Consider the following 27927-nt stretch of genomic DNA (forward strand, 5'->3'; position numbering starts at 1 on the left):
CTGCGCCTAGCACTGTGTGGATTGACAGGGTGGGGAATGCACAAGGGACCGAGGGCCACAGGCCCTTAAGCCTCCGGGGCCAAGTCCTGTGAGCGTTGAGCGGCTCTGGGGCGGAGGGCCAAGCGCCTACAGGCCTGGAGGGTCCCGCCTGACCTGAGCTGCGAAGTCGCCCACAACTCCACCACCCCCGGGCCCTCGAGGCCTCCTGTCGCTTGCCTGGGCGGACGGCAGGGCCGCGCCGGAGAGGGTTGGCTGCCGGGCTGGCGGTGAGTCGCCAGCACCAGCGAAGCTAAGCCTCAAGAGGCACACCGTGGCCCCCGCTGCATTCTACGGCCACACCTCCCTGAACGCACCACACCTCGTCTGATCTCGGAAGCTAATCAGGGTCTGGCCTGTTTCGTACCTGGATGGGAGACCACATGGGAATACCGAGTGCTGTAGGCTTTTTTGCCTCCCGCTCCGCCTTGACATTTAGTGGCCCGCGGCCGAGGCCGCCTCCGCCCCCGCTGAGCACCGCTGCAGGCCTCACCTCCTCACGTCCCTCCCAACACAGCGCGCCGGAGGGATCGCTCCCCGCCGAGCTGGCTGGACATGCGGCCAGAATGCGGCCCTGGAAGGCAGCCGCCACCCCAGCCGCTCCCGTGGTGGCTGGCCCGGACCCAGACTCCGCCGCAGGCCGGGGTGCCGTCCGTGCGGCCCGCGAGGCCCTCGACCTGCACTTGGCCGCCCCCACCGGAGCCCAGCCGCGCCGCAGCCCCCTGTCTGCCCGTGTGTCTCTCCACAGCTCCCTCCGGAAAAAGCCCCCCCCTCCGCCGTTTCGCCACGGCCGGGGGCGGGAGCGGGGGCGGGGGCCGGGGCCGCTTCTCCGGGCCTGCCGGCCACCAGGGCCGGGGTCCTGTGCTCGGCGGGCGGCGTGGGGGCAAGGGGGGGCCTTGCTGGGGCTAAGGGGCCGTGCCCACTCCATGGTGGCTCCCAGTGGCTTCGGGCCAGCTGCTGCCCGGCCGGAGGGCCGGCCCGGCCGTGGCCGGGCTGCGCCTAACTCCGCGTGGGCGGGCAGGGGGGGATGCCCAAGGGACCGCGGCCGCCGGGCCCTGAAGCCTCCGGGGCCGCGTCCCTGTGAGCGTCGAGCGGGATCTGCGGCGGGGCGCCAAGCGCCGACGGGCCTGGAGCGTCCCGCCCGCCCTGGGCTGCGAGGTGGCCCACCACTCCGCCACCCCCGGGTCCCCGAGGCCTCCTGTCGCCTGCCTGGGCGGGCGGCAGGGCCCTGCCGGAGAGGGCTGGCCGCCGGCATGGCGGTAAGGCGCAGGCGCCAGCGAAGCTGGGCCTCAAGAGGCACCGCGCGGGCCCCTCCTGCGTCTACGGCCATACCACCCTGAACGCGCCCGATCTCGTCTGATCTCGGAAGCTAAGCAGGGTCGGGCCTGGTTAGTACTTGGATGGGAGACCGCCTGGGAATACCGGGTGCTGTAGGCTTTTTGCCTCCCGCTCCGCCTTCTCCTTTAGTCGCCCGCCGCCTCCGCCCCCGCCCCCGACCCCGCCCCCGCCGGGCACCGCTGCAGGCCCCACCTCCTCCGGCCCCTCCCACCACAGCGCGCCAGAGGGGGCGCTCTCCGCCTGCCTGGCCGGCCAGGCGGCCAGAAGGCGGCCCTGGAAGGCAGCCGCATCCCAGCCGCTCCCGGGGTGGCTGGCCTGAACCCAGACTCCGCCTCAGGCCCGGGTGCCGGCCGTGCGGCCCGCGAGCCCCTTGACCTGCACCTGGCCGCCCCCACTAGCGCCCAGCCCCGGCGCAGCCACCTATCTGCCGGTGTGTCTCTCCACAGCTCCCTCCGGAAAAAGCCCCCCCTCCGCCGTTTCGCCACGGCCGAGTGCGGGAGCGGGGTCGTGGGCCAGGACTCGTTCTCCGAACCGGCCGACCACTAGGCACCGGGAACAGTGCTCGGCAGTTGGCGTGGATGCAAGTGTGGCCTTGCTGGCTGTAATGGGCCATGCCAACACAATGGTGGCTCCCAGTGGATTCGGGGCAACTGCCGTCGGGCAGGAGGGCCGGCCCGGCCACGGCTAGGTTGTGCCTAGCACTGCGTGAGTGGACAGGGTTGGTAATGCCCGAGGGACCTAGGGCCAAGGGACATTAAGCCTCCGGGGCCACGTCCTTGTGAGCATCAAGCGGGACCTGGGGCGGAGCGCCAAGCACCTACGGGCCTGGAGGATCCCGCCTGACCTGAGCTGCGAGGTCGCCCTTGACTATGCAACCCCTGGGTCCCTGAGGCCTCCTGTCGCCAGCCTGGACGGGCGGCAGGGCCTTGCTGAAGAGGGCTGACCGCCGAGCAGGGAGCAAGTCGCCAGCACCAGCGAAGCAAAGCCTCAAGAGGCACCCCGTGGCCCCGGCTGCCCTCTAAGGCCATACCACCCTGAACGCGCCCCATCTCGTCTGATCTCGGAAGCTAAGCAGGGTCGGGCCTGGTTAGTACTTGGATGGGAGACCGCCTGGGAATACCGGGTGCTGTAGGCTTCTTGCCTCCCGCTCCGCCTTCTCCTTTAGTCGCCCGCCGCCTCCGCCCCCGCCCCCGCCCCCGCCGGGCAGCGCTGCAGGCCCCACCTCCTCCGGCCCCTCCCACCACAGCGCGCCAGAGGGGGCGCTCCGCGCCGGCCTGGCCGGCCAGGCGGCCAGAAGGCGGCCCTGGAAGGCAGCCGCCACCCCAGCCGCTCCCGTGGTGGCTGGCCCGGACCCAGACTCCGCCGCAGGCCGGGGTGCCGTCCGTGCGGCCCACGAAGCCCTCGACCTGCACTTGGCCGCCCCCACCGGAGCCCAGCCGCGCCGCAGCCCCCTGTCTGCCCGTGTGTATCTCCACAGCTCCCTCCGGAAAAAGCCCACGCTCCGCCGTTTCGCCACGGCCGGGGGCGGGAGCGGGGGTGGGGGCTGGGACCGGTTCGCTGGGCTGGCTAGACACCAGGCGCCGGGTCCTGTGCTCGGCGGGTGGCGTGGGGGCAAGGGTGGCCTTGCTGGGGCTAAGGGGCCGTGCCGGCTCAATGGTGGCTCCCAGTGGGTTAAGGGCCGACTGCCGTCGGGCAGGAGGGCCGGCCAGGCCGTGGCTGGGCTGCGCCTAGCACTGTGTGGATTGACAGGGTGGGGAATGCACAAGGGACCGAGGGCCACAGGCCCTTAAGCCTCCGGGGCCAAGTCCTGTGAGCGTTGAGCGGCTCTGGGGCGGAGGGCCAAGCGCCTACAGGCCTGGAGGGTCCCGCCTGACCTGAGCTGCGAAGTCGCCCACAACTCCACCACCCCCGGGCCCTCGAGGCCTCCTGTCGCTTGCCTGGGCGGACGGCAGGGCCGCGCCGGAGAGGGTTGGCTGCCGGGCTGGCGGTGAGTCGCCAGCACCAGCGAAGCTAAGCCTCAAGAGGCACACCGTGGCCCCCGCTGCATTCTACGGCCACACCTCCCTGAACGCACCACACCTCGTCTGATCTCGGAAGCTAATCAGGGTCTGGCCTGTTTCGTACCTGGATGGGAGACCACATGGGAATACCGAGTGCTGTAGGCTTTTTTGCCTCCCGCTCCGCCTTGACATTTAGTGGCCCGCGGCCGAGGCCGCCTCCGCCCCCGCTGAGCACCGCTGCAGGCCTCACCTCCTCACGTCCCTCCCAACACAGCGCGCCGGAGGGATCGCTCCCCGCCGAGCTGGCTGGACATGCGGCCAGAATGCGGCCCTGGAAGGCAGCCGCCACCCCAGCCGCTCCCGTGGTGGCTGGCCCGGACCCAGACTCCGCCGCAGGCCGGGGTGCCGTCCGTGCGGCCCGCGAGGCCCTCGACCTGCACTTGGCCGCCCCCACCGGAGCCCAGCCGCGCCGCAGCCCCCTGTCTGCCCGTGTGTCTCTCCACAGCTCCCTCCGGAAAAAGCCCCCCCCTCCGCCGTTTCGCCACGGCCGGGGGCGGGAGCGGGGGCGGGGGCCGGGGCCGCTTCTCCGGGCCTGCCGGCCACCAGGGCCGGGGTCCTGTGCTCGGCGGGCGGCGTGGGGGCAAGGGGGGGCCTTGCTGGGGCTAAGGGGCCGTGCCCACTCCATGGTGGCTCCCAGTGGCTTCGGGCCAGCTGCTGCCCGGCCGGAGGGCCGGCCCGGCCGTGGCCGGGCTGCGCCTAACTCCGCGTGGGCGGGCAGGGGGGGATGCCCAAGGGACCGCGGCCGCCGGGCCCTGAAGCCTCCGGGGCCGCGTCCCTGTGAGCGTCGAGCGGGATCTGCGGCGGGGCGCCAAGCGCCGACGGGCCTGGAGCGTCCCGCCCGCCCTGGGCTGCGAGGTGGCCCACCACTCCGCCACCCCCGGGTCCCCGAGGCCTCCTGTCGCCTGCCTGGGCGGGCGGCAGGGCCCTGCCGGAGAGGGCTGGCCGCCGGCATGGCGGTAAGGCGCAGGCGCCAGCGAAGCTGGGCCTCAAGAGGCACCGCGCGGGCCCCTCCTGCGTCTACGGCCATACCACCCTGAACGCGCCCGATCTCGTCTGATCTCGGAAGCTAAGCAGGGTCGGGCCTGGTTAGTACTTGGATGGGAGACCGCCTGGGAATACCGGGTGCTGTAGGCTTTTTGCCTCCCGCTCCGCCTTCTCCTTTAGTCGCCCGCCGCCTCCGCCCCCGCCCCCGCCCCCGCCCCCGCCGGGCACCGCTGCAGGCCCCACCTCCTCCGGCCCCTCCCACCACAGCGCGCCAGAGGGGGCGCTCTCCGCCTGCCTGGCCGGCCAGGCGGCCAGAAGGCGGCCCTGGAAGGCAGCCGCATCCCAGCCGCTCCCGGGGTGGCTGGCCTGAACCCAGACTCCGCCTCAGGCCCGGGTGCCGGCCGTGCGGCCCGCGAGCCCCTTGACCTGCACCTGGCCGCCCCCACTAGCGCCCAGCCCCGGCGCAGCCACCTATCTGCCGGTGTGTCTCTCCACAGCTCCCTCCGGAAAAAGCCCCCCCTCCGCCGTTTCGCCACGGCCGAGTGCGGGAGCGGGGTCGTGGGCCAGGACTCGTTCTCCGAACCGGCCGACCACTAGGCACCGGGAACAGTGCTCGGCAGTTGGCGTGGATGCAAGTGTGGCCTTGCTGGCTGTAATGGGCCATGCCAACACAATGGTGGCTCCCAGTGGATTCGGGGCAACTGCCGTCGGGCAGGAGGGCCGGCCCGGCCACGGCTAGGTTGTGCCTAGCACTGCGTGAGTGGACAGGGTTGGTAATGCCCGAGGGACCTAGGGCCAAGGGACATTAAGCCTCCGGGGCCACGTCCTTGTGAGCATCAAGCGGGACCTGGGGCGGAGCGCCAAGCACCTACGGGCCTGGAGGATCCCGCCTGACCTGAGCTGCGAGGTCGCCCTTGACTATGCAACCCCTGGGTCCCTGAGGCCTCCTGTCGCCAGCCTGGGCGGGCGGCAGGGCCTTGCTGAAGAGGGCTGACCGCCGAGCAGGGAGCAAGTCGCCAGCACCAGCGAAGCAAAGCCTCAAGAGGCACCCCGTGGCCCCGGCTGCCCTCTAAGGCCATACCACCCTGAACGTGCCCCATCTCGTCTGATCGCGGAAGCTAAGCAGGGTCGGGCCTGGTTAGTACTTGGATGGGAGACCGCCTGGGAATACCGGGTGCTGTAGGCTTCTTGCCTCCCGCTCCGCCTTCTCCTTTAGTCGCCCGCCGCCTCCGCCGCCGCCCCCGCCCCCGCCGAGCAGCGCTGCAGGCCCCACCTCCTCCGGCCCCTCCCACCACAGCGCGCCAGAGGGGGCGCTCCGCGCCGGCCTGGCCGGCCAGGCGGCCAGAAGGCGGCCCTGGAAGGCAGCCGCCACCCCAGCCGCTCCCGTGGTGGCTGGCCCGGACCCAGACTCCGCCGCAGGCCGGGGTGCCGTCCGTGCGGCCCACGAAGCCCTCGACCTGCACTTGGCCGCCCCCACCGGAGCCCAGCCGCGCCGCAGCCCCCTGTCTGCCCGTGTGTATCTCCACAGCTCCCTCCGGAAAAAGCCCACCCTCCGCCGTTTCGCCACGGCCGGGGGCGGGAGCGGGGGCGGGGGCTGGGACCGGTTCGCTGGGCTGGCTAGACACCAGGCGCCGGGTCCTGTGCTCGGCGGGTGGCGTGGGGGCAAGGGTGGCCTTGCTGGGGCTAAGGGGCCGTGCCGGCTCAATGGTGGCTCCCAGTGGGTTAAGGGCCGACTGCCGTCGGGCAGGAGGGCCGGCCAGGCCGTGGCTGGGCTGCGCCTAGCACTGTGTGGATTGACAGGGTGGGGAATGCACAAGGGACCGAGGGCCACAGGCCCTTAAGCCTCCGGGGCCAAGTCCTGTGAGCGTTGAGCGGCTCTGGGGCGGAGGGCCAAGCGCCTACAGGCCTGGAGGGTCCCGCCTGACCTGAGCTGCGAAGTCGCCCACAACTCCACCACCCCCGGGCCCTCGAGGCCTCCTGTCGCTTGCCTGGGCGGACGGCAGGGCCGCGCCGGAGAGGGTTGGCTGCCGGGCTGGCGGTGAGTCGCCAGCACCAGCGAAGCTAAGCCTCAAGAGGCACACCGTGGCCCCCGCTGCATTCTACGGCCACACCTCCCTGAACGCACCACACCTCGTCTGATCTCGGAAGCTAATCAGGGTCTGGCCTGTTTCGTACCTGGATGGGAGACCACATGGGAATACCGAGTGCTGTAGGCTTTTTTGCCTCCCGCTCCGCCTTGACATTTAGTGGCCCGCGGCCGAGGCCGCCTCCGCCCCCGCTGAGCACCGCTGCAGGCCTCACCTCCTCACGTCCCTCCCAACACAGCGCGCCGGAGGGATCGCTCCCCGCCGAGCTGGCTGGACATGCGGCCAGAATGCGGCCCTGGAAGGCAGCCGCCACCCCAGCCGCTCCCGTGGTGGCTGGCCCGGACCCAGACTCCGCCGCAGGCCGGGGTGCCGTCCGTGCGGCCCGCGAGGCCCTCGACCTGCACTTGGCCGCCCCCACCGGAGCCCAGCCGCGCCGCAGCCCCCTGTCTGCCCGTGTGTCTCTCCACAGCTCCCTCCGGAAAAAGCCCCCCCCTCCGCCGTTTCGCCACGGCCGGGGGCGGGAGCGGGGGCGGGGGCCGGGGCCGCTTCTCCGGGCCTGCCGGCCACCAGGGCCGGGGTCCTGTGCTCGGCGGGCGGCGTGGGGGCAAGGGGGGGCCTTGCTGGGGCTAAGGGGCCGTGCCCACTCCATGGTGGCTCCCAGTGGCTTCGGGCCAGCTGCTGCCCGGCCGGAGGGCCGGCCCGGCCGTGGCCGGGCTGCGCCTAACTCCGCGTGGGCGGGCAGGGGGGGATGCCCAAGGGACCGCGGCCGCCGGGCCCTGAAGCCTCCGGGGCCGCGTCCCTGTGAGCGTCGAGCGGGATCTGCGGCGGGGCGCCAAGCGCCGACGGGCCTGGAGCGTCCCGCCCGCCCTGGGCTGCGAGGTGGCCCACCACTCCGCCACCCCCGGGTCCCCGAGGCCTCCTGTCGCCTGCCTGGGCGGGCGGCAGGGCCCTGCCGGAGAGGGCTGGCCGCCGGCATGGCGGTAAGGCGCAGGCGCCAGCGAAGCTGGGCCTCAAGAGGCACCGCGCGGGCCCCTCCTGCGTCTACGGCCATACCACCCTGAACGCGCCCGATCTCGTCTGATCTCGGAAGCTAAGCAGGGTCGGGCCTGGTTAGTACTTGGATGGGAGACCGCCTGGGAATACCGGGTGCTGTAGGCTTTTTGCCTCCCGCTCCGCCTTCTCCTTTAGTCGCCCGCCGCCTCCGCCCCCGCCCCCGCCCCCGCCCCCGCCGGGCACCGCTGCAGGCCCCACCTCCTCCGGCCCCTCCCACCACAGCGCGCCAGAGGGGGCGCTCTCCGCCTGCCTGGCCGGCCAGGCGGCCAGAAGGCGGCCCTGGAAGGCAGCCGCATCCCAGCCGCTCCCGGGGTGGCTGGCCTGAACCCAGACTCCGCCTCAGGCCCGGGTGCCGGCCGTGCGGCCCGCGAGCCCCTTGACCTGCACCTGGCCGCCCCCACTAGCGCCCAGCCCCGGCGCAGCCACCTATCTGCCGGTGTGTCTCTCCACAGCTCCCTCCGGAAAAAGCCCCCCCTCCGCCGTTTCGCCACGGCCGAGTGCGGGAGCGGGGTCGTGGGCCAGGACTCGTTCTCCGAACCGGCCGACCACTAGGCACCGGGAACAGTGCTCGGCAGTTGGCGTGGATGCAAGTGTGGCCTTGCTGGCTGTAATGGGCCATGCCAACACAATGGTGGCTCCCAGTGGATTCGGGGCAACTGCCGTCGGGCAGGAGGGCCGGCCCGGCCACGGCTAGGTTGTGCCTAGCACTGCGTGAGTGGACAGGGTTGGTAATGCCCGAGGGACCTAGGGCCAAGGGACATTAAGCCTCCGGGGCCACGTCCTTGTGAGCATCAAGCGGGACCTGGGGCGGAGCGCCAAGCACCTACGGGCCTGGAGGATCCCGCCTGACCTGAGCTGCGAGGTCGCCCTTGACTATGCAACCCCTGGGTCCCTGAGGCCTCCTGTCGCCAGCCTGGGCGGGCGGCAGGGCCTTGCTGAAGAGGGCTGACCGCCGAGCAGGGAGCAAGTCGCCAGCACCAGCGAAGCAAAGCCTCAAGAGGCACCCCGTGGCCCCGGCTGCCCTCTAAGGCCATACCACCCTGAACGTGCCCCATCTCGTCTGATCGCGGAAGCTAAGCAGGGTCGGGCCTGGTTAGTACTTGGATGGGAGACCGCCTGGGAATACCGGGTGCTGTAGGCTTTTTGCCTCCCGCTCCGCCTTCTCCTTTAGTCGCCCGCCGCCTCCGCCGCCGCCCCCGCCCCCGCCGAGCAGCGCTGCAGGCCCCACCTCCTCCGGCCCCTCCCACCACAGCGCGCCAGAGGGGGCGCTCCGCGCCGGCCTGGCCGGCCAGGCGGCCAGAAGGCGGCCCTGGAAGGCAGCCGCCACCCCAGCCGCTCCCGTGGTGGCTGGCCCGGACCCAGACTCCGCCGCAGGCCGGGGTGCCGTCCGTGCGGCCCACGAAGCCCTCGACCTGCACTTGGCCGCCCCCACCGGAGCCCAGCCGCGCCGCAGCCCCCTGTCTGCCCGTGTGTATCTCCACAGCTCCCTCCGGAAAAAGCCCACCCTCCGCCGTTTCGCCACGGCCGGGGGCGGGAGCGGGGGCGGGGGCTGGGACCGGTTCGCTGGGCTGGCTAGACACCAGGCGCCGGGTCCTGTGCTCGGCGGGTGGCGTGGGGGCAAGGGTGGCCTTGCTGGGGCTAAGGGGCCGTGCCGGCTCAATGGTGGCTCCCAGTGGGTTAAGGGCCGACTGCCGTCGGGCAGGAGGGCCGGCCAGGCCGTGGCTGGGCTGCGCCTAGCACTGTGTGGATTGACAGGGTGGGGAATGCACAAGGGACCGAGGGCCACAGGCCCTTAAGCCTCCGGGGCCAAGTCCTGTGAGCGTTGAGCGGCTCTGGGGCGGAGGGCCAAGCGCCTACAGGCCTGGAGGGTCCCGCCTGACCTGAGCTGCGAAGTCGCCCACAACTCCACCACCCCCGGGCCCTCGAGGCCTCCTGTCGCTTGCCTGGGCGGACGGCAGGGCCGCGCCGGAGAGGGTTGGCTGCCGGGCTGGCGGTGAGTCGCCAGCACCAGCGAAGCTAAGCCTCAAGAGGCACACCGTGGCCCCCGCTGCATTCTACGGCCACACCTCCCTGAACGCACCACACCTCGTCTGATCTCGGAAGCTAATCAGGGTCTGGCCTGTTTCGTACCTGGATGGGAGACCACATGGGAATACCGAGTGCTGTAGGCTTTTTTGCCTCCCGCTCCGCCTTGACATTTAGTGGCCCGCGGCCGAGGCCGCCTCCGCCCCCGCTGAGCACCGCTGCAGGCCTCACCTCCTCACGTCCCTCCCAACACAGCGCGCCGGAGGGATCGCTCCCCGCCGAGCTGGCTGGACATGCGGCCAGAATGCGGCCCTGGAAGGCAGCCGCCACCCCAGCCGCTCCCGTGGTGGCTGGCCCGGACCCAGACTCCGCCGCAGGCCGGGGTGCCGTCCGTGCGGCCCGCGAGGCCCTCGACCTGCACTTGGCCGCCCCCACCGGAGCCCAGCCGCGCCGCAGCCCCCTGTCTGCCCGTGTGTCTCTCCACAGCTCCCTCCGGAAAAAGCCCCCCCCTCCGCCGTTTCGCCACGGCCGGGGGCGGGAGCGGGGGCGGGGGCCGGGGCCGCTTCTCCGGGCCTGCCGGCCACCAGGGCCGGGGTCCTGTGCTCGGCGGGCGGCGTGGGGGCAAGGGGGGGCCTTGCTGGGGCTAAGGGGCCGTGCCCACTCCATGGTGGCTCCCAGTGGCTTCGGGCCAGCTGCTGCCCGGCCGGAGGGCCGGCCCGGCCGTGGCCGGGCTGCGCCTAACTCCGCGTGGGCGGGCAGGGGGGGATGCCCAAGGGACCGCGGCCGCCGGGCCCTGAAGCCTCCGGGGCCGCGTCCCTGTGAGCGTCGAGCGGGATCTGCGGCGGGGCGCCAAGCGCCGACGGGCCTGGAGCGTCCCGCCCGCCCTGGGCTGCGAGGTGGCCCACCACTCCGCCACCCCCGGGTCCCCGAGGCCTCCTGTCGCCTGCCTGGGCGGGCGGCAGGGCCCTGCCGGAGAGGGCTGGCCGCCGGCATGGCGGTAAGGCGCAGGCGCCAGCGAAGCTGGGCCTCAAGAGGCACCGCGCGGGCCCCTCCTGCGTCTACGGCCATACCACCCTGAACGCGCCCGATCTCGTCTGATCTCGGAAGCTAAGCAGGGTCGGGCCTGGTTAGTACTTGGATGGGAGACCGCCTGGGAATACCGGGTGCTGTAGGCTTTTTGCCTCCCGCTCCGCCTTCTCCTTTAGTCGCCCGCCGCCTCCGCCCCCGCCCCCGCCCCCGCCCCCGCCGGGCACCGCTGCAGGCCCCACCTCCTCCGGCCCCTCCCACCACAGCGCGCCAGAGGGGGCGCTCTCCGCCTGCCTGGCCGGCCAGGCGGCCAGAAGGCGGCCCTGGAAGGCAGCCGCATCCCAGCCGCTCCCGGGGTGGCTGGCCTGAACCCAGACTCCGCCTCAGGCCCGGGTGCCGGCCGTGCGGCCCGCGAGCCCCTTGACCTGCACCTGGCCGCCCCCACTAGCGCCCAGCCCCGGCGCAGCCACCTATCTGCCGGTGTGTCTCTCCACAGCTCCCTCCGGAAAAAGCCCCCCCTCCGCCGTTTCGCCACGGCCGAGTGCGGGAGCGGGGTCGTGGGCCAGGACTCGTTCTCCGAACCGGCCGACCACTAGGCACCGGGAACAGTGCTCGGCAGTTGGCGTGGATGCAAGTGTGGCCTTGCTGGCTGTAATGGGCCATGCCAACACAATGGTGGCTCCCAGTGGATTCGGGGCAACTGCCGTCGGGCAGGAGGGCCGGCCCGGCCACGGCTAGGTTGTGCCTAGCACTGCGTGAGTGGACAGGGTTGGTAATGCCCGAGGGACCTAGGGCCAAGGGACATTAAGCCTCCGGGGCCACGTCCTTGTGAGCATCAAGCGGGACCTGGGGCGGAGCGCCAAGCACCTACGGGCCTGGAGGATCCCGCCTGACCTGAGCTGCGAGGTCGCCCTTGACTATGCAACCCCTGGGTCCCTGAGGCCTCCTGTCGCCAGCCTGGGCGGGCGGCAGGGCCTTGCTGAAGAGGGCTGACCGCCGAGCAGGGAGCAAGTCGCCAGCACCAGCGAAGCAAAGCCTCAAGAGGCACCCCGTGGCCCCGGCTGCCCTCTAAGGCCATACCACCCTGAACGTGCCCCATCTCGTCTGATCGCGGAAGCTAAGCAGGGTCGGGCCTGGTTAGTACTTGGATGGGAGACCGCCTGGGAATACCGGGTGCTGTAGGCTTTTTGCCTCCCGCTCCGCCTTCTCCTTTAGTCGCCCGCCGCCTCCGCCGCCGCCCCCGCCCCCGCCGAGCAGCGCTGCAGGCCCCACCTCCTCCGGCCCCTCCCACCACAGCGCGCCAGAGGGGGCGCTCCGCGCCGGCCTGGCCGGCCAGGCGGCCAGAAGGCGGCCCTGGAAGGCAGCCGCCACCCCAGCCGCTCCCGTGGTGGCTGGCCCGGACCCAGACTCCGCCGCAGGCCGGGGTGCCGTCCGTGCGGCCCACGAAGCCCTCGACCTGCACTTGGCCGCCCCCACCGGAGCCCAGCCGCGCCGCAGCCCCCTGTCTGCCCGTGTGTATCTCCACAGCTCCCTCCGGAAAAAGCCCACCCTCCGCCGTTTCGCCACGGCCGGGGGCGGGAGCGGGGGCGGGGGCTGGGACCGGTTCGCTGGGCTGGCTAGACACCAGGCGCCGGGTCCTGTGCTCGGCGGGTGGCGTGGGGGCAAGGGTGGCCTTGCTGGGGCTAAGGGGCCGTGCCGGCTCAATGGTGGCTCCCAGTGGGTTAAGGGCCGACTGCCGTCGGGCAGGAGGGCCGGCCAGGCCGTGGCTGGGCTGCGCCTAGCACTGTGTGGATTGACAGGGTGGGGAATGCACAAGGGACCGAGGGCCACAGGCCCTTAAGCCTCCGGGGCCAAGTCCTGTGAGCGTTGAGCGGCTCTGGGGCGGAGGGCCAAGCGCCTACAGGCCTGGAGGGTCCCGCCTGACCTGAGCTGCGAAGTCGCCCACAACTCCACCACCCCCGGGCCCTCGAGGCCTCCTGTCGCTTGCCTGGGCGGACGGCAGGGCCGCGCCGGAGAGGGTTGGCTGCCGGGCTGGCGGTGAGTCGCCAGCACCAGCGAAGCTAAGCCTCAAGAGGCACACCGTGGCCCCCGCTGCATTCTACGGCCACACCTCCCTGAACGCACCACACCTCGTCTGATCTCGGAAGCTAATCAGGGTCTGGCCTGTTTCGTACCTGGATGGGAGACCACATGGGAATACCGAGTGCTGTAGGCTTTTTTGCCTCCCGCTCCGCCTTGACATTTAGTGGCCCGCGGCCGAGGCCGCCTCCGCCCCCGCTGAGCACCGCTGCAGGCCTCACCTCCTCACGTCCCTCCCAACACAGCGCGCCGGAGGGATCGCTCCCCGCCGAGCTGGCTGGACATGCGGCCAGAATGCGGCCCTGGAAGGCAGCCGCCACCCCAGCCGCTCCCGTGGTGGCTGGCCCGGACCCAGACTCCGCCGCAGGCCGGGGTGCCGTCCGTGCGGCCCGCGAGGCCCTCGACCTGCACTTGGCCGCCCCCACCGGAGCCCAGCCGCGCCGCAGCCCCCTGTCTGCCCGTGTGTCTCTCCACAGCTCCCTCCGGAAAAAGCCCCCCCCTCCGCCGTTTCGCCACGGCCGGGGGCGGGAGCGGGGGCGGGGGCCGGGGCCGCTTCTCCGGGCCTGCCGGCCACCAGGGCCGGGGTCCTGTGCTCGGCGGGCGGCGTGGGGGCAAGGGGGGGCCTTGCTGGGGCTAAGGGGCCGTGCCCACTCCATGGTGGCTCCCAGTGGCTTCGGGCCAGCTGCTGCCCGGCCGGAGGGCCGGCCCGGCCGTGGCCGGGCTGCGCCTAACTCCGCGTGGGCGGGCAGGGGGGGATGCCCAAGGGACCGCGGCCGCCGGGCCCTGAAGCCTCCGGGGCCGCGTCCCTGTGAGCGTCGAGCGGGATCTGCGGCGGGGCGCCAAGCGCCGACGGGCCTGGAGCGTCCCGCCCGCCCTGGGCTGCGAGGTGGCCCACCACTCCGCCACCCCCGGGTCCCCGAGGCCTCCTGTCGCCTGCCTGGGCGGGCGGCAGGGCCCTGCCGGAGAGGGCTGGCCGCCGGCATGGCGGTAAGGCGCAGGCGCCAGCGAAGCTGGGCCTCAAGAGGCACCGCGCGGGCCCCTCCTGCGTCTACGGCCATACCACCCTGAACGCGCCCGATCTCGTCTGATCTCGGAAGCTAAGCAGGGTCGGGCCTGGTTAGTACTTGGATGGGAGACCGCCTGGGAATACCGGGTGCTGTAGGCTTTTTGCCTCCCGCTCCGCCTTCTCCTTTAGTCGCCCGCCGCCTCCGCCCCCGCCCCCGCCCCCGCCCCCGCCGGGCACCGCTGCAGGCCCCACCTCCTCCGGCCCCTCCCACCACAGCGCGCCAGAGGGGGCGCTCTCCGCCTGCCTGGCCGGCCAGGCGGCCAGAAGGCGGCCCTGGAAGGCAGCCGCATCCCAGCCGCTCCCGGGGTGGCTGGCCTGAACCCAGACTCCGCCTCAGGCCCGGGTGCCGGCCGTGCGGCCCGCGAGCCCCTTGACCTGCACCTGGCCGCCCCCACTAGCGCCCAGCCCCGGCGCAGCCACCTATCTGCCGGTGTGTCTCTCCACAGCTCCCTCCGGAAAAAGCCCCCCCTCCGCCGTTTCGCCACGGCCGAGTGCGGGAGCGGGGTCGTGGGCCAGGACTCGTTCTCCGAACCGGCCGACCACTAGGCACCGGGAACAGTGCTCGGCAGTTGGCGTGGATGCAAGTGTGGCCTTGCTGGCTGTAATGGGCCATGCCAACACAATGGTGGCTCCCAGTGGATTCGGGGCAACTGCCGTCGGGCAGGAGGGCCGGCCCGGCCACGGCTAGGTTGTGCCTAGCACTGCGTGAGTGGACAGGGTTGGTAATGCCCGAGGGACCTAGGGCCAAGGGACATTAAGCCTCCGGGGCCACGTCCTTGTGAGCATCAAGCGGGACCTGGGGCGGAGCGCCAAGCACCTACGGGCCTGGAGGATCCCGCCTGACCTGAGCTGCGAGGTCGCCCTTGACTATGCAACCCCTGGGTCCCTGAGGCCTCCTGTCGCCAGCCTGGGCGGGCGGCAGGGCCTTGCTGAAGAGGGCTGACCGCCGAGCAGGGAGCAAGTCGCCAGCACCAGCGAAGCAAAGCCTCAAGAGGCACCCCGTGGCCCCGGCTGCCCTCTAAGGCCATACCACCCTGAACGTGCCCCATCTCGTCTGATCGCGGAAGCTAAGCAGGGTCGGGCCTGGTTAGTACTTGGATGGGAGACCGCCTGGGAATACCGGGTGCTGTAGGCTTTTTGCCTCCCGCTCCGCCTTCTCCTTTAGTCGCCCGCCGCCTCCGCCGCCGCCCCCGCCCCCGCCGAGCAGCGCTGCAGGCCCCACCTCCTCCGGCCCCTCCCACCACAGCGCGCCAGAGGGGGCGCTCCGCGCCGGCCTGGCCGGCCAGGCGGCCAGAAGGCGGCCCTGGAAGGCAGCCGCCACCCCAGCCGCTCCCGTGGTGGCTGGCCCGGACCCAGACTCCGCCGCAGGCCGGGGTGCCGTCCGTGCGGCCCACGAAGCCCTCGACCTGCACTTGGCCGCCCCCACCGGAGCCCAGCCGCGCCGCAGCCCCCTGTCTGCCCGTGTGTATCTCCACAGCTCCCTCCGGAAAAAGCCCACCCTCCGCCGTTTCGCCACGGCCGGGGGCGGGAGCGGGGGCGGGGGCTGGGACCGGTTCGCTGGGCTGGCTAGACACCAGGCGCCGGGTCCTGTGCTCGGCGGGTGGCGTGGGGGCAAGGGTGGCCTTGCTGGGGCTAAGGGGCCGTGCCGGCTCAATGGTGGCTCCCAGTGGGTTAAGGGCCGACTGCCGTCGGGCAGGAGGGCCGGCCAGGCCGTGGCTGGGCTGCGCCTAGCACTGTGTGGATTGACAGGGTGGGGAATGCACAAGGGACCGAGGGCCACAGGCCCTTAAGCCTCCGGGGCCAAGTCCTGTGAGCGTTGAGCGGCTCTGGGGCGGAGGGCCAAGCGCCTACAGGCCTGGAGGGTCCCGCCTGACCTGAGCTGCGAAGTCGCCCACAACTCCACCACCCCCGGGCCCTCGAGGCCTCCTGTCGCTTGCCTGGGCGGACGGCAGGGCCGCGCCGGAGAGGGTTGGCTGCCGGGCTGGCGGTGAGTCGCCAGCACCAGCGAAGCTAAGCCTCAAGAGGCACACCGTGGCCCCCGCTGCATTCTACGGCCACACCTCCCTGAACGCACCACACCTCGTCTGATCTCGGAAGCTAATCAGGGTCTGGCCTGTTTCGTACCTGGATGGGAGACCACATGGGAATACCGAGTGCTGTAGGCTTTTTTGCCTCCCGCTCCGCCTTGACATTTAGTGGCCCGCGGCCGAGGCCGCCTCCGCCCCCGCTGAGCACCGCTGCAGGCCTCACCTCCTCACGTCCCTCCCAACACAGCGCGCCGGAGGGATCGCTCCCCGCCGAGCTGGCTGGACATGCGGCCAGAATGCGGCCCTGGAAGGCAGCCGCCACCCCAGCCGCTCCCGTGGTGGCTGGCCCGGACCCAGACTCCGCCGCAGGCCGGGGTGCCGTCCGTGCGGCCCGCGAGGCCCTCGACCTGCACTTGGCCGCCCCCACCGGAGCCCAGCCGCGCCGCAGCCCCCTGTCTGCCCGTGTGTCTCTCCACAGCTCCCTCCGGAAAAAGCCCCCCCCTCCGCCGTTTCGCCACGGCCGGGGGCGGGAGCGGGGGCGGGGGCCGGGGCCGCTTCTCCGGGCCTGCCGGCCACCAGGGCCGGGGTCCTGTGCTCGGCGGGCGGCGTGGGGGCAAGGGGGGGCCTTGCTGGGGCTAAGGGGCCGTGCCCACTCCATGGTGGCTCCCAGTGGCTTCGGGCCAGCTGCTGCCCGGCCGGAGGGCCGGCCCGGCCGTGGCCGGGCTGCGCCTAACTCCGCGTGGGCGGGCAGGGGGGGATGCCCAAGGGACCGCGGCCGCCGGGCCCTGAAGCCTCCGGGGCCGCGTCCCTGTGAGCGTCGAGCGGGATCTGCGGCGGGGCGCCAAGCGCCGACGGGCCTGGAGCGTCCCGCCCGCCCTGGGCTGCGAGGTGGCCCACCACTCCGCCACCCCCGGGTCCCCGAGGCCTCCTGTCGCCTGCCTGGGCGGGCGGCAGGGCCCTGCCGGAGAGGGCTGGCCGCCGGCATGGCGGTAAGGCGCAGGCGCCAGCGAAGCTGGGCCTCAAGAGGCACCGCGCGGGCCCCTCCTGCGTCTACGGCCATACCACCCTGAACGCGCCCGATCTCGTCTGATCTCGGAAGCTAAGCAGGGTCGGGCCTGGTTAGTACTTGGATGGGAGACCGCCTGGGAATACCGGGTGCTGTAGGCTTTTTGCCTCCCGCTCCGCCTTCTCCTTTAGTCGCCCGCCGCCTCCGCCCCCGCCCCCGCCCCCGCCCCCGCCGGGCACCGCTGCAGGCCCCACCTCCTCCGGCCCCTCCCACCACAGCGCGCCAGAGGGGGCGCTCTCCGCCTGCCTGGCCGGCCAGGCGGCCAGAAGGCGGCCCTGGAAGGCAGCCGCATCCCAGCCGCTCCCGGGGTGGCTGGCCTGAACCCAGACTCCGCCTCAGGCCCGGGTGCCGGCCGTGCGGCCCGCGAGCCCCTTGACCTGCACCTGGCCGCCCCCACTAGCGCCCAGCCCCGGCGCAGCCACCTATCTGCCGGTGTGTCTCTCCACAGCTCCCTCCGGAAAAAGCCCCCCCTCCGCCGTTTCGCCACGGCCGAGTGCGGGAGCGGGGTCGTGGGCCAGGACTCGTTCTCCGAACCGGCCGACCACTAGGCACCGGGAACAGTGCTCGGCAGTTGGCGTGGATGCAAGTGTGGCCTTGCTGGCTGTAATGGGCCATGCCAACACAATGGTGGCTCCCAGTGGATTCGGGGCAACTGCCGTCGGGCAGGAGGGCCGGCCCGGCCACGGCTAGGTTGTGCCTAGCACTGCGTGAGTGGACAGGGTTGGTAATGCCCGAGGGACCTAGGGCCAAGGGACATTAAGCCTCCGGGGCCACGTCCTTGTGAGCATCAAGCGGGACCTGGGGCGGAGCGCCAAGCACCTACGGGCCTGGAGGATCCCGCCTGACCTGAGCTGCGAGGTCGCCCTTGACTATGCAACCCCTGGGTCCCTGAGGCCTCCTGTCGCCAGCCTGGGCGGGCGGCAGGGCCTTGCTGAAGAGGGCTGACCGCCGAGCAGGGAGCAAGTCGCCAGCACCAGCGAAGCAAAGCCTCAAGAGGCACCCCGTGGCCCCGGCTGCCCTCTAAGGCCATACCACCCTGAACGTGCCCCATCTCGTCTGATCGCGGAAGCTAAGCAGGGTCGGGCCTGGTTAGTACTTGGATGGGAGACCGCCTGGGAATACCGGGTGCTGTAGGCTTTTTGCCTCCCGCTCCGCCTTCTCCTTTAGTCGCCCGCCGCCTCCGCCGCCGCCCCCGCCCCCGCCGAGCAGCGCTGCAGGCCCCACCTCCTCCGGCCCCTCCCACCACAGCGCGCCAGAGGGGGCGCTCCGCGCCGGCCTGGCCGGCCAGGCGGCCAGAAGGCGGCCCTGGAAGGCAGCCGCCACCCCAGCCGCTCCCGTGGTGGCTGGCCCGGACCCAGACTCCGCCGCAGGCCGGGGTGCCGTCCGTGCGGCCCACGAAGCCCTCGACCTGCACTTGGCCGCCCCCACCGGAGCCCAGCCGCGCCGCAGCCCCCTGTCTGCCCGTGTGTATCTCCACAGCTCCCTCCGGAAAAAGCCCACCCTCCGCCGTTTCGCCACGGCCGGGGGCGGGAGCGGGGGCGGGGGCTGGGACCGGTTCGCTGGGCTGGCTAGACACCAGGCGCCGGGTCCTGTGCTCGGCGGGTGGCGTGGGGGCAAGGGTGGCCTTGCTGGGGCTAAGGGGCCGTGCCGGCTCAATGGTGGCTCCCAGTGGGTTAAGGGCCGACTGCCGTCGGGCAGGAGGGCCGGCCAGGCCGTGGCTGGGCTGCGCCTAGCACTGTGTGGATTGACAGGGTGGGGAATGCACAAGGGACCGAGGGCCACAGGCCCTTAAGCCTCCGGGGCCAAGTCCTGTGAGCGTTGAGCGGCTCTGGGGCGGAGGGCCAAGCGCCTACAGGCCTGGAGGGTCCCGCCTGACCTGAGCTGCGAAGTCGCCCACAACTCCACCACCCCCGGGCCCTCGAGGCCTCCTGTCGCTTGCCTGGGCGGACGGCAGGGCCGCGCTGGAGAGGGTTGGCTGCCGGGCTGGCGGTGAGTCGCCAGCACCAGCGAAGCTAAGCCTCAAGAGGCACACCGTGGCCCCCGCTGCATTCTACGGCCACACCTCCCTGAACGCACCACACCTCGTCTGATCTCGGAAGCTAATCAGGGTCTGGCCTGTTTCGTACCTGGATGGGAGACCACATGGGAATACCGAGTGCTGTAGGCTTTTTTGCCTCCCGCTCCGCCTTGACATTTAGTGGCCCGCGGCCGAGGCCGCCTCCGCCCCCGCTGAGCACCGCTGCAGGCCTCACCTCCTCACGTCCCTCCCAACACAGCGCGCCGGAGGGATCGCTCCCCGCCGAGCTGGCTGGACATGCGGCCAGAATGCGGCCCTGGAAGGCAGCCGCCACCCCAGCCGCTCCCGTGGTGGCTGGCCCGGACCCAGACTCCGCCGCAGGCCGGGGTGCCGTCCGTGCGGCCCGCGAGGCCCTCGACCTGCACTTGGCCGCCCCCACCGGAGCCCAGCCGCGCCGCAGCCCCCTGTCTGCCCGTGTGTCTCTCCACAGCTCCCTCCGGAAAAAGCCCCCCCCTCCGCCGTTTCGCCACGGCCGGGGGCGGGAGCGGGGGCGGGGGCCGGGGCCGCTTCTCCGGGCCTGCCGGCCACCAGGGCCGGGGTCCTGTGCTCGGCGGGCGGCGTGGGGGCAAGGGGGGGCCTTGCTGGGGCTAAGGGGCCGTGCCCACTCCATGGTGGCTCCCAGTGGCTTCGGGCCAGCTGCTGCCCGGCCGGAGGGCCGGCCCGGCCGTGGCCGGGCTGCGCCTAACTCCGCGTGGGCGGGCAGGGGGGGATGCCCAAGGGACCGCGGCCGCCGGGCCCTGAAGCCTCCGGGGCCGCGTCCCTGTGAGCGTCGAGCGGGATCTGCGGCGGGGCGCCAAGCGCCGACGGGCCTGGAGCGTCCCGCCCGCCCTGGGCTGCGAGGTGGCCCACCACTCCGCCACCCCCGGGTCCCCGAGGCCTCCTGTCGCCTGCCTGGGCGGGCGGCAGGGCCCTGCCGGAGAGGGCTGGCCGCCGGCATGGCGGTAAGGCGCAGGCGCCAGCGAAGCTGGGCCTCAAGAGGCACCGCGCGGGCCCCTCCTGCGTCTACGGCCATACCACCCTGAACGCGCCCGATCTCGTCTGATCTCGGAAGCTAAGCAGGGTCGGGCCTGGTTAGTACTTGGATGGGAGACCGCCTGGGAATACCGGGTGCTGTAGGCTTTTTGCCTCCCGCTCCGCCTTCTCCTTTAGTCGCCCGCCGCCTCCGCCCCCGCCCCCGCCCCCGCCCCCGCCGGGCACCGCTGCAGGCCCCACCTCCTCCGGCCCCTCCCACCACAGCGCGCCAGAGGGGGCGCTCTCCGCCTGCCTGGCCGGCCAGGCGGCCAGAAGGCGGCCCTGGAAGGCAGCCGCATCCCAGCCGCTCCCGGGGTGGCTGGCCTGAACCCAGACTCCGCCTCAGGCCCGGGTGCCGGCCGTGCGGCCCGCGAGCCCCTTGACCTGCACCTGGCCGCCCCCACTAGCGCCCAGCCCCGGCGCAGCCACCTATCTGCCGGTGTGTCTCTCCACAGCTCCCTCCGGAAAAAGCCCCCCCTCCGCCGTTTCGCCACGGCCGAGTGCGGGAGCGGGGTCGTGGGCCAGGACTCGTTCTCCGAACCGGCCGACCACTAGGCACCGGGAACAGTGCTCGGCAGTTGGCGTGGATGCAAGTGTGGCCTTGCTGGCTGTAATGGGCCATGCCAACACAATGGTGGCTCCCAGTGGATTCGGGGCAACTGCCGTCGGGCAGGAGGGCCGGCCCGGCCACGGCTAGGTTGTGCCTAGCACTGCGTGAGTGGACAGGGTTGGTAATGCCCGAGGGACCTAGGGCCAAGGGACATTAAGCCTCCGGGGCCACGTCCTTGTGAGCATCAAGCGGGACCTGGGGCGGAGCGCCAAGCACCTACGGGCCTGGAGGATCCCGCCTGACCTGAGCTGCGAGGTCGCCCTTGACTATGCAACCCCTGGGTCCCTGAGGCCTCCTGTCGCCAGCCTGGGCGGGCGGCAGGGCCTTGCTGAAGAGGGCTGACCGCCGAGCAGGGAGCAAGTCGCCAGCACCAGCGAAGCAAAGCCTCAAGAGGCACCCCGTGGCCCCGGCTGCCCTCTAAGGCCATACCACCCTGAACGCGCCCCATCTCGTCTGATCGCGGAAGCTAAGCAGGGTCGGGCCTGGTTAGTACTTGGATGGGAGACCGCCTGGGAATACCGGGTGCTGTAGGCTTCTTGCCTCCCGCTCCGCCTTCTCCTTTAGTCGCCCGCCGCCTCCGCCGCCGCCCCCGCCCCCGCCGAGCAGCGCTGCAGGCCCCACCTCCTCCGGCCCCTCCCACCACAGCGCGCCAGAGGGGGCGCTCCGCGCCGGCCTGGCCGGCCAGGCGGCCAGAAGGCGGCCCTGGAAGGCAGCCGCCACCCCAGCCGCTCCCGTGGTGGCTGGCCCGGACCCAGACTCCGCCGCAGGCCGGGGTGCCGTCCGTGCGGCCCACGAAGCCCTCGACCTGCACTTGGCCGCCCCCACCGGAGCCCAGCCGCGCCGCAGCCCCCTGTCTGCCCGTGTGTATCTCCACAGCTCCCTCCGGAAAAAGCCCACCCTCCGCCGTTTCGCCACGGCCGGGGGCGGGAGCGGGGGCGGGGGCTGGGACCGGTTCGCTGGGCTGGCTAGACACCAGGCGCCGGGTCCTGTGCTCGGCGGGTGGCGTGGGGGCAAGGGTGGCCTTGCTGGGGCTAAGGGGCCGTGCCGGCTCAATGGTGGCTCCCAGTGGGTTAAGGGCCGACTGCCGTCGGGCAGGAGGGCCGGCCAGGCCGTGGCTGGGCTGCGCCTAGCACTGTGTGGATTGACAGGGTGGGGAATGCACAAGGGACCGAGGGCCACAGGCCCTTAAGCCTCCGGGGCCAAGTCCTGTGAGCGTTGAGCGGCTCTGGGGCGGAGGGCCAAGCGCCTACAGGCCTGGAGGGTCCCGCCTGACCTGAGCTGCGAAGTCGCCCACAACTCCACCACCCCCGGGCCCTCGAGGCCTCCTGTCGCTTGCCTGGGCGGACGGCAGGGCCGCGCCGGAGAGGGTTGGCTGCCGGGCTGGCGGTGAGTCGCCAGCACCAGCGAAGCTAAGCCTCAAGAGGCACACCGTGGCCCCCGCTGCATTCTACGGCCACACCTCCCTGAACGCACCACACCTCGTCTGATCTCGGAAGCTAATCAGGGTCTGGCCTGTTTCGTACCTGGATGGGAGACCACATGGGAATACCGAGTGCTGTAGGCTTTTTTGCCTCCCGCTCCGCCTTGACATTTAGTGGCCCGCGGCCGAGGCCGCCTCCGCCCCCGCTGAGCACCGCTGCAGGCCTCACCTCCTCACGTCCCTCCCAACACAGCGCGCCGGAGGGATCGCTCCCCGCCGAGCTGGCTGGACATGCGGCCAGAATGCGGCCCTGGAAGGCAGCCGCCACCCCAGCCGCTCCCGTGGTGGCTGGCCCGGACCCAGACTCCGCCGCAGGCCGGGGTGCCGTCCGTGCGGCCCGCGAGGCCCTCGACCTGCACTTGGCCGCCCCCACCGGAGCCCAGCCGCGCCGCAGCCCCCTGTCTGCCCGTGTGTCTCTCCACAGCTCCCTCCGGAAAAAGCCCCCCCCTCCGCCGTTTCGCCACGGCCGGGGGCGGGAGCGGGGGCGGGGGCCGGGGCCGCTTCTCCGGGCCTGCCGGCCACCAGGGCCGGGGTCCTGTGCTCGGCGGGCGGCGTGGGGGCAAGGGGGGGCCTTGCTGGGGCTAAGGGGCCGTGCCCACTCCATGGTGGCTCCCAGTGGCTTCGGGCCAGCTGCTGCCCGGCCGGAGGGCCGGCCCGGCCGTGGCCGGGCTGCGCCTAACTCCGCGTGGGCGGGCAGGGGGGGATGCCCAAGGGACCGCGGCCGCCGGGCCCTGAAGCCTCCGGGGCCGCGTCCCTGTGAGCGTCGAGCGGGATCTGCGGCGGGGCGCCAAGCGCCGACGGGCCTGGAGCGTCCCGCCCGCCCTGGGCTGCGAGGTGGCCCACCACTCCGCCACCCCCGGGTCCCCGAGGCCTCCTGTCGCCTGCCTGGGCGGGCGGCAGGGCCCTGCCGGAGAGGGCTGGCCGCCGGCATGGCGGTAAGGCGCAGGCGCCAGCGAAGCTGGGCCTCAAGAGGCACCGCGCGGGCCCCTCCTGCGTCTACGGCCATACCACCCTGAACGCGCCCGATCTCGTCTGATCTCGGAAGCTAAGCAGGGTCGGGCCTGGTTAGTACTTGGATGGGAGACCGCCTGGGAATACCGGGTGCTGTAGGCTTTTTGCCTCCCGCTCCGCCTTCTCCTTTAGTCGCCCGCCGCCTCCGCCCCCGCCCCCGCCCCCGCCCCCGCCGGGCACCGCTGCAGGCCCCACCTCCTCCGGCCCCTCCCACCACAGCGCGCCAGAGGGGGCGCTCTCCGCCTGCCTGGCCGGCCAGGCGGCCAGAAGGCGGCCCTGGAAGGCAGCCGCATCCCAGCCGCTCCCGGGGTGGCTGGCCTGAACCCAGACTCCGCCTCAGGCCCGGGTGCCGGCCGTGCGGCCCGCGAGCCCCTTGACCTGCACCTGGCCGCCCCCACTAGCGCCCAGCCCCGGCGCAGCCACCTATCTGCCGGTGTGTCTCTCCACAGCTCCCTCCGGAAAAAGCCCCCCCTCCGCCGTTTCGCCACGGCCGAGTGCGGGAGCGGGGTCGTGGGCCAGGACTCGTTCTCCGAACCGGCCGACCACTAGGCACCGGGAACAGTGCTCGGCAGTTGGCGTGGATGCAAGTGTGGCCTTGCTGGCTGTAATGGGCCATGCCAACACAATGGTGGCTCCCAGTGGATTCGGGGCAACTGCCGTCGGGCAGGAGGGCCGGCCCGGCCACGGCTAGGTTGTGCCTAGCACTGCGTGAGTGGACAGGGTTGGTAATGCCCGAGGGACCTAGGGCCAAGGGACATTAAGCCTCCGGGGCCACGTCCTTGTGAGCATCAAGCGGGACCTGGGGCGGAGCGCCAAGCACCTACGGGCCTGGAGGATCCCGCCTGACCTGAGCTGCGAGGTCGCCCTTGACTATGCAACCCCTGGGTCCCTGAGGCCTCCTGTCGCCAGCCTGGGCGGGCGGCAGGGCCTTGCTGAAGAGGGCTGACCGCTGAGCAGGGAGCAAGTCGCCAGCACCAGCGAAGCAAAGCCTCAAGAGGCACCCCGTGGCCCCGGCTGCCCTCTAAGGCCATACCACCCTGAACGTGCCCCATCTCGTCTGATCGCGGAAGCTAAGCAGGGTCGGGCCTGGTTAGTACTTGGATGGGAGACCGCCTGGGAATACCGGGTGCTGTAGGCTTTTTGCCTCCCGCTCCGCCTTCTCCTTTAGTCGCCCGCCGCCTCCGCCGCCGCCCCCGCCCCCGCCGAGCAGCGCTGCAGGCCCCACCTCCTCCGGCCCCTCCCACCACAGCGCGCCAGAGGGGGCGCTCCGCGCCGGCCTGGCCGGCCAGGCGGCCAGAAGGCGGCCCTGGAAGGCAGCCGCCACCCCAGCCGCTCCCGTGGTGGCTGGCCCGGACCCAGACTCCGCCGCAGGCCGGGGTGCCGTCCGTGCGGCCCACGAAGCCCTCGACCTGCACTTGGCCGCCCCCACCGGAGCCCAGCCGCGCCGCAGCCCCCTGTCTGCCCGTGTGTATCTCCACAGCTCCCTCCGGAAAAAGCCCACCCTCCGCCGTTTCGCCACGGCCGGGGGCGGGAGCGGGGGCGGGGGCTGGGACCGGTTCGCTGGGCTGGCTAGACACCAGGCGCCGGGTCCTGTGCTCGGCGGGTGGCGTGGGGGCAAGGGTGGCCTTGCTGGGGCTAAGGGGCCGTGCCGGCTCAATGGTGGCTCCCAGTGGGTTAAGGGCCGACTGCCGTCGGGCAGGAGGGCCGGCCAGGCCGTGGCTGGGCTGCGCCTAGCACTGTGTGGATTGACAGGGTGGGGAATGCACAAGGGACCGAGGGCCACAGGCCCTTAAGCCTCCGGGGCCAAGTCCTGTGAGCGTTGAGCGGCTCTGGGGCGGAGGGCCAAGCGCCTACAGGCCTGGAGGGTCCCGCCTGACCTGAGCTGCGAAGTCGCCCACAACTCCACCACCCCCGGGCCCTCGAGGCCTCCTGTCGCTTGCCTGGGCGGACGGCAGGGCCGCGCCGGAGAGGGTTGGCTGCCGGGCTGGCGGTGAGTCGCCAGCACCAGCGAAGCTAAGCCTCAAGAGGCACACCGTGGCCCCCGCTGCATTCTACGGCCACACCTCCCTGAACGCACCACACCTCGTCTGATCTCGGAAGCTAATCAGGGTCTGGCCTGTTTCGTACCTGGATGGGAGACCACATGGGAATACCGAGTGCTGTAGGCTTTTTTGCCTCCCGCTCCGCCTTGACATTTAGTGGCCCGCGGCCGAGGCCGCCTCCGCCCCCGCTGAGCACCGCTGCAGGCCTCACCTCCTCACGTCCCTCCCAACACAGCGCGCCGGAGGGATCGCTCCCCGCCGAGCTGGCTGGACATGCGGCCAGAATGCGGCCCTGGAAGGCAGCCGCCACCCCAGCCGCTCCCGTGGTGGCTGGCCCGGACCCAGACTCCGCCGCAGGCCGGGGTGCCGTCCGTGCGGCCCGCGAGGCCCTCGACCTGCACTTGGCCGCCCCCACCGGAGCCCAGCCGCGCCGCAGCCCCCTGTCTGCCCGTGTGTCTCTCCACAGCTCCCTCCGGAAAAAGCCCCCCCCTCCGCCGTTTCGCCACGGCCGGGGGCGGGAGCGGGGGCGGGGGCCGGGGCCGCTTCTCCGGGCCTGCCGGCCACCAGGGCCGGGGTCCTGTGCTCGGCGGGCGGCGTGGGGGCAAGGGGGGGCCTTGCTGGGGCTAAGGGGCCGTGCCCACTCCATGGTGGCTCCCAGTGGCTTCGGGCCAGCTGCTGCCCGGCCGGAGGGCCGGCCCGGCCGTGGCCGGGCTGCGCCTAACTCCGCGTGGGCGGGCAGGGGGGGATGCCCAAGGGACCGCGGCCGCCGGGCCCTGAAGCCTCCGGGGCCGCGTCCCTGTGAGCGTCGAGCGGGATCTGCGGCGGGGCGCCAAGCGCCGACGGGCCTGGAGCGTCCCGCCCGCCCTGGGCTGCGAGGTGGCCCACCACTCCGCCACCCCCGGGTCCCCGAGGCCTCCTGTCGCCTGCCTGGGCGGGCGGCAGGGCCCTGCCGGAGAGGGCTGGCCGCCGGCATGGCGGTAAGGCGCAGGCGCCAGCGAAGCTGGGCCTCAAGAGGCACCGCGCGGGCCCCTCCTGCGTCTACGGCCATACCACCCTGAACGCGCCCGATCTCGTCTGATCTCGGAAGCTAAGCAGGGTCGGGCCTGGTTAGTACTTGGATGGGAGACCGCCTGGGAATACCGGGTGCTGTAGGCTTTTTGCCTCCCGCTCCGCCTTCTCCTTTAGTCGCCCGCCGCCTCCGCCCCCGCCCCCGCCCCCGCCCCCGCCGGGCACCGCTGCAGGCCCCACCTCCTCCGGCCCCTCCCACCACAGCGCGCCAGAGGGGGCGCTCTCCGCCTGCCTGGCCGGCCAGGCGGCCAGAAGGCGGCCCTGGAAGGCAGCCGCATCCCAGCCGCTCCCGGGGTGGCTGGCCTGAACCCAGACTCCGCCTCAGGCCCGGGTGCCGGCCGTGCGGCCCGCGAGCCCCTTGACCTGCACCTGGCCGCCCCCACTAGCGCCCAGCCCCGGCGCAGCCACCTATCTGCCGGTGTGTCTCTCCACAGCTCCCTCCGGAAAAAGCCCCCCCTCCGCCGTTTCGCCACGGCCGAGTGCGGGAGCGGGGTCGTGGGCCAGGACTCGTTCTCCGAACCGGCCGACCACTAGGCACCGGGAACAGTGCTCGGCAGTTGGCGTGGATGCAAGTGTGGCCTTGCTGGCTGTAATGGGCCATGCCAACACAATGGTGGCTCCCAGTGGATTCGGGGCAACTGCCGTCGGGCAGGAGGGCCGGCCCGGCCACGGCTAGGTTGTGCCTAGCACTGCGTGAGTGGACAGGGTTGGTAATGCCCGAGGGACCTAGGGCCAAGGGACATTAAGCCTCCGGGGCCACGTCCTTGTGAGCATCAAGCGGGACCTGGGGCGGAGCGCCAAGCACCTACGGGCCTGGAGGATCCCGCCTGACCTGAGCTGCGAGGTCGCCCTTGACTATGCAACCCCTGGGTCCCTGAGGCCTCCTGTCGCCAGCCTGGGCGGGCGGCAGGGCCTTGCTGAAGAGGGCTGACCGCCGAGCAGGGAGCAAGTCGCCAGCACCAGCGAAGCAAAGCCTCAAGAGGCACCCCGTGGCCCCGGCTGCCCTCTAAGGCCATACCACCCTGAACGTGCCCCATCTCGTCTGATCGCGGAAGCTAAGCAGGGTCGGGCCTGGTTAGTACTTGGATGGGAGACCGCCTGGGAATACCGGGTGCTGTAGGCTTTTTGCCTCCCGCTCCGCCTTCTCCTTTAGTCGCCCGCCGCCTCCGCCGCCGCCCCCGCCCCCGCCGAGCAGCGCTGCAGGCCCCACCTCCTCCGGCCCCTCCCACCACAGCGCGCCAGAGGGGGCGCTCCGCGCCGGCCTGGCCGGCCAGGCGGCCAGAAGGCGGCCCTGGAAGGCAGCCGCCACCCCAGCCGCTCCCGTGGTGGCTGGCCCGGACCCAGACTCCGCCGCAGGCCGGGGTGCCGTCCGTGCGGCCCACGAAGCCCTCGACCTGCACTTGGCCGCCCCCACCGGAGCCCAGCCGCGCCGCAGCCCCCTGTCTGCCCGTGTGTATCTCCACAGCTCCCTCCGGAAAAAGCCCACCCTCCGCCGTTTCGCCACGGCCGGGGGCGGGAGCGGGGGCGGGGGCTGGGACCGGTTCGCTGGGCTGGCTAGACACCAGGCGCCGGGTCCTGTGCTCGGCGGGTGGCGTGGGGGCAAGGGTGGCCTTGCTGGGGCTAAGGGGCCGTGCCGGCTCAATGGTGGCTCCCAGTGGGTTAAGGGCCGACTGCCGTCGGGCAGGAGGGCCGGCCAGGCCGTGGCTGGGCTGCGCCTAGCACTGTGTGGATTGACAGGGTGGGGAATGCACAAGGGACCGAGGGCCACAGGCCCTTAAGCC

At 72.6% G+C, this 27927-nt stretch overlaps 10 non-coding genes and 17 pseudogenes across 10 annotated transcripts; all 27 read left to right on the forward strand.

The window, feature by feature from the left end:
- The first annotated feature begins 325 nt into the window (after positions 1–325).
- On the forward strand, positions 326–444 carry LOC133083193 (5S ribosomal RNA; annotated as a pseudogene).
- A 910-nt stretch (positions 445–1354) lies between these two features.
- On the forward strand, positions 1355–1473 carry LOC133083164 (5S ribosomal RNA). The gene has a single exon (XR_009699180.1). It is a non-coding gene; the product is annotated as a 5S ribosomal RNA (ribosomal RNA).
- Positions 1474–2390: 917 nt separating this feature from the next.
- LOC133083104 (5S ribosomal RNA) lies at positions 2391–2509 on the forward strand. The gene has a single exon (XR_009699167.1). It is a non-coding gene; the product is annotated as a 5S ribosomal RNA (ribosomal RNA).
- Positions 2510–3420: 911 nt separating this feature from the next.
- On the forward strand, positions 3421–3539 carry LOC133083194 (5S ribosomal RNA; annotated as a pseudogene).
- Positions 3540–4449: 910 nt separating this feature from the next.
- LOC133083175 (5S ribosomal RNA) lies at positions 4450–4568 on the forward strand. Its single transcript, XR_009699181.1, has one exon. It is a non-coding gene; the product is annotated as a 5S ribosomal RNA (ribosomal RNA).
- A 917-nt stretch (positions 4569–5485) lies between these two features.
- LOC133083139 (5S ribosomal RNA) lies at positions 5486–5604 on the forward strand (annotated as a pseudogene).
- Positions 5605–6515: 911 nt separating this feature from the next.
- LOC133083195 (5S ribosomal RNA) lies at positions 6516–6634 on the forward strand (annotated as a pseudogene).
- A 910-nt stretch (positions 6635–7544) lies between these two features.
- LOC133083186 (5S ribosomal RNA) lies at positions 7545–7663 on the forward strand. The gene has a single exon (XR_009699182.1). It is a non-coding gene; the product is annotated as a 5S ribosomal RNA (ribosomal RNA).
- A 917-nt stretch (positions 7664–8580) lies between these two features.
- LOC133083141 (5S ribosomal RNA) lies at positions 8581–8699 on the forward strand (annotated as a pseudogene).
- A 911-nt stretch (positions 8700–9610) lies between these two features.
- On the forward strand, positions 9611–9729 carry LOC133083196 (5S ribosomal RNA; annotated as a pseudogene).
- Positions 9730–10639: 910 nt separating this feature from the next.
- Positions 10640–10758, forward strand: LOC133083197 (5S ribosomal RNA). The gene has a single exon (XR_009699183.1). It is a non-coding gene; the product is annotated as a 5S ribosomal RNA (ribosomal RNA).
- Positions 10759–11675: 917 nt separating this feature from the next.
- LOC133083143 (5S ribosomal RNA) lies at positions 11676–11794 on the forward strand (annotated as a pseudogene).
- A 911-nt stretch (positions 11795–12705) lies between these two features.
- LOC133083198 (5S ribosomal RNA) lies at positions 12706–12824 on the forward strand (annotated as a pseudogene).
- Positions 12825–13734: 910 nt separating this feature from the next.
- Positions 13735–13853, forward strand: LOC133083209 (5S ribosomal RNA). The gene has a single exon (XR_009699184.1). It is a non-coding gene; the product is annotated as a 5S ribosomal RNA (ribosomal RNA).
- A 917-nt stretch (positions 13854–14770) lies between these two features.
- On the forward strand, positions 14771–14889 carry LOC133083144 (5S ribosomal RNA; annotated as a pseudogene).
- A 911-nt stretch (positions 14890–15800) lies between these two features.
- LOC133083199 (5S ribosomal RNA) lies at positions 15801–15919 on the forward strand (annotated as a pseudogene).
- A 910-nt stretch (positions 15920–16829) lies between these two features.
- On the forward strand, positions 16830–16948 carry LOC133083220 (5S ribosomal RNA). Its single transcript, XR_009699185.1, has one exon. It is a non-coding gene; the product is annotated as a 5S ribosomal RNA (ribosomal RNA).
- A 917-nt stretch (positions 16949–17865) lies between these two features.
- LOC133083145 (5S ribosomal RNA) lies at positions 17866–17984 on the forward strand (annotated as a pseudogene).
- A 911-nt stretch (positions 17985–18895) lies between these two features.
- Positions 18896–19014, forward strand: LOC133083200 (5S ribosomal RNA; annotated as a pseudogene).
- Positions 19015–19924: 910 nt separating this feature from the next.
- Positions 19925–20043, forward strand: LOC133083232 (5S ribosomal RNA). The gene has a single exon (XR_009699186.1). It is a non-coding gene; the product is annotated as a 5S ribosomal RNA (ribosomal RNA).
- A 917-nt stretch (positions 20044–20960) lies between these two features.
- Positions 20961–21079, forward strand: LOC133083116 (5S ribosomal RNA; annotated as a pseudogene).
- A 911-nt stretch (positions 21080–21990) lies between these two features.
- LOC133083201 (5S ribosomal RNA) lies at positions 21991–22109 on the forward strand (annotated as a pseudogene).
- Positions 22110–23019: 910 nt separating this feature from the next.
- Positions 23020–23138, forward strand: LOC133083243 (5S ribosomal RNA). Its single transcript, XR_009699187.1, has one exon. It is a non-coding gene; the product is annotated as a 5S ribosomal RNA (ribosomal RNA).
- Positions 23139–24055: 917 nt separating this feature from the next.
- On the forward strand, positions 24056–24174 carry LOC133083146 (5S ribosomal RNA; annotated as a pseudogene).
- Positions 24175–25085: 911 nt separating this feature from the next.
- On the forward strand, positions 25086–25204 carry LOC133083202 (5S ribosomal RNA; annotated as a pseudogene).
- Positions 25205–26114: 910 nt separating this feature from the next.
- LOC133083254 (5S ribosomal RNA) lies at positions 26115–26233 on the forward strand. The gene has a single exon (XR_009699188.1). It is a non-coding gene; the product is annotated as a 5S ribosomal RNA (ribosomal RNA).
- Positions 26234–27150: 917 nt separating this feature from the next.
- LOC133083147 (5S ribosomal RNA) lies at positions 27151–27269 on the forward strand (annotated as a pseudogene).
- The last annotated feature ends 658 nt before the right edge of the window (positions 27270–27927 follow it).

The sequence above is a fragment of the Eubalaena glacialis genome, unplaced genomic scaffold (genome assembly GCF_028564815.1).
Source record: "Eubalaena glacialis isolate mEubGla1 unplaced genomic scaffold, mEubGla1.1.hap2.+ XY scaffold_248_1, whole genome shotgun sequence".
In the NCBI taxonomy this organism is placed as follows: Eukaryota; Metazoa; Chordata; class Mammalia; order Artiodactyla; family Balaenidae; genus Eubalaena; species Eubalaena glacialis.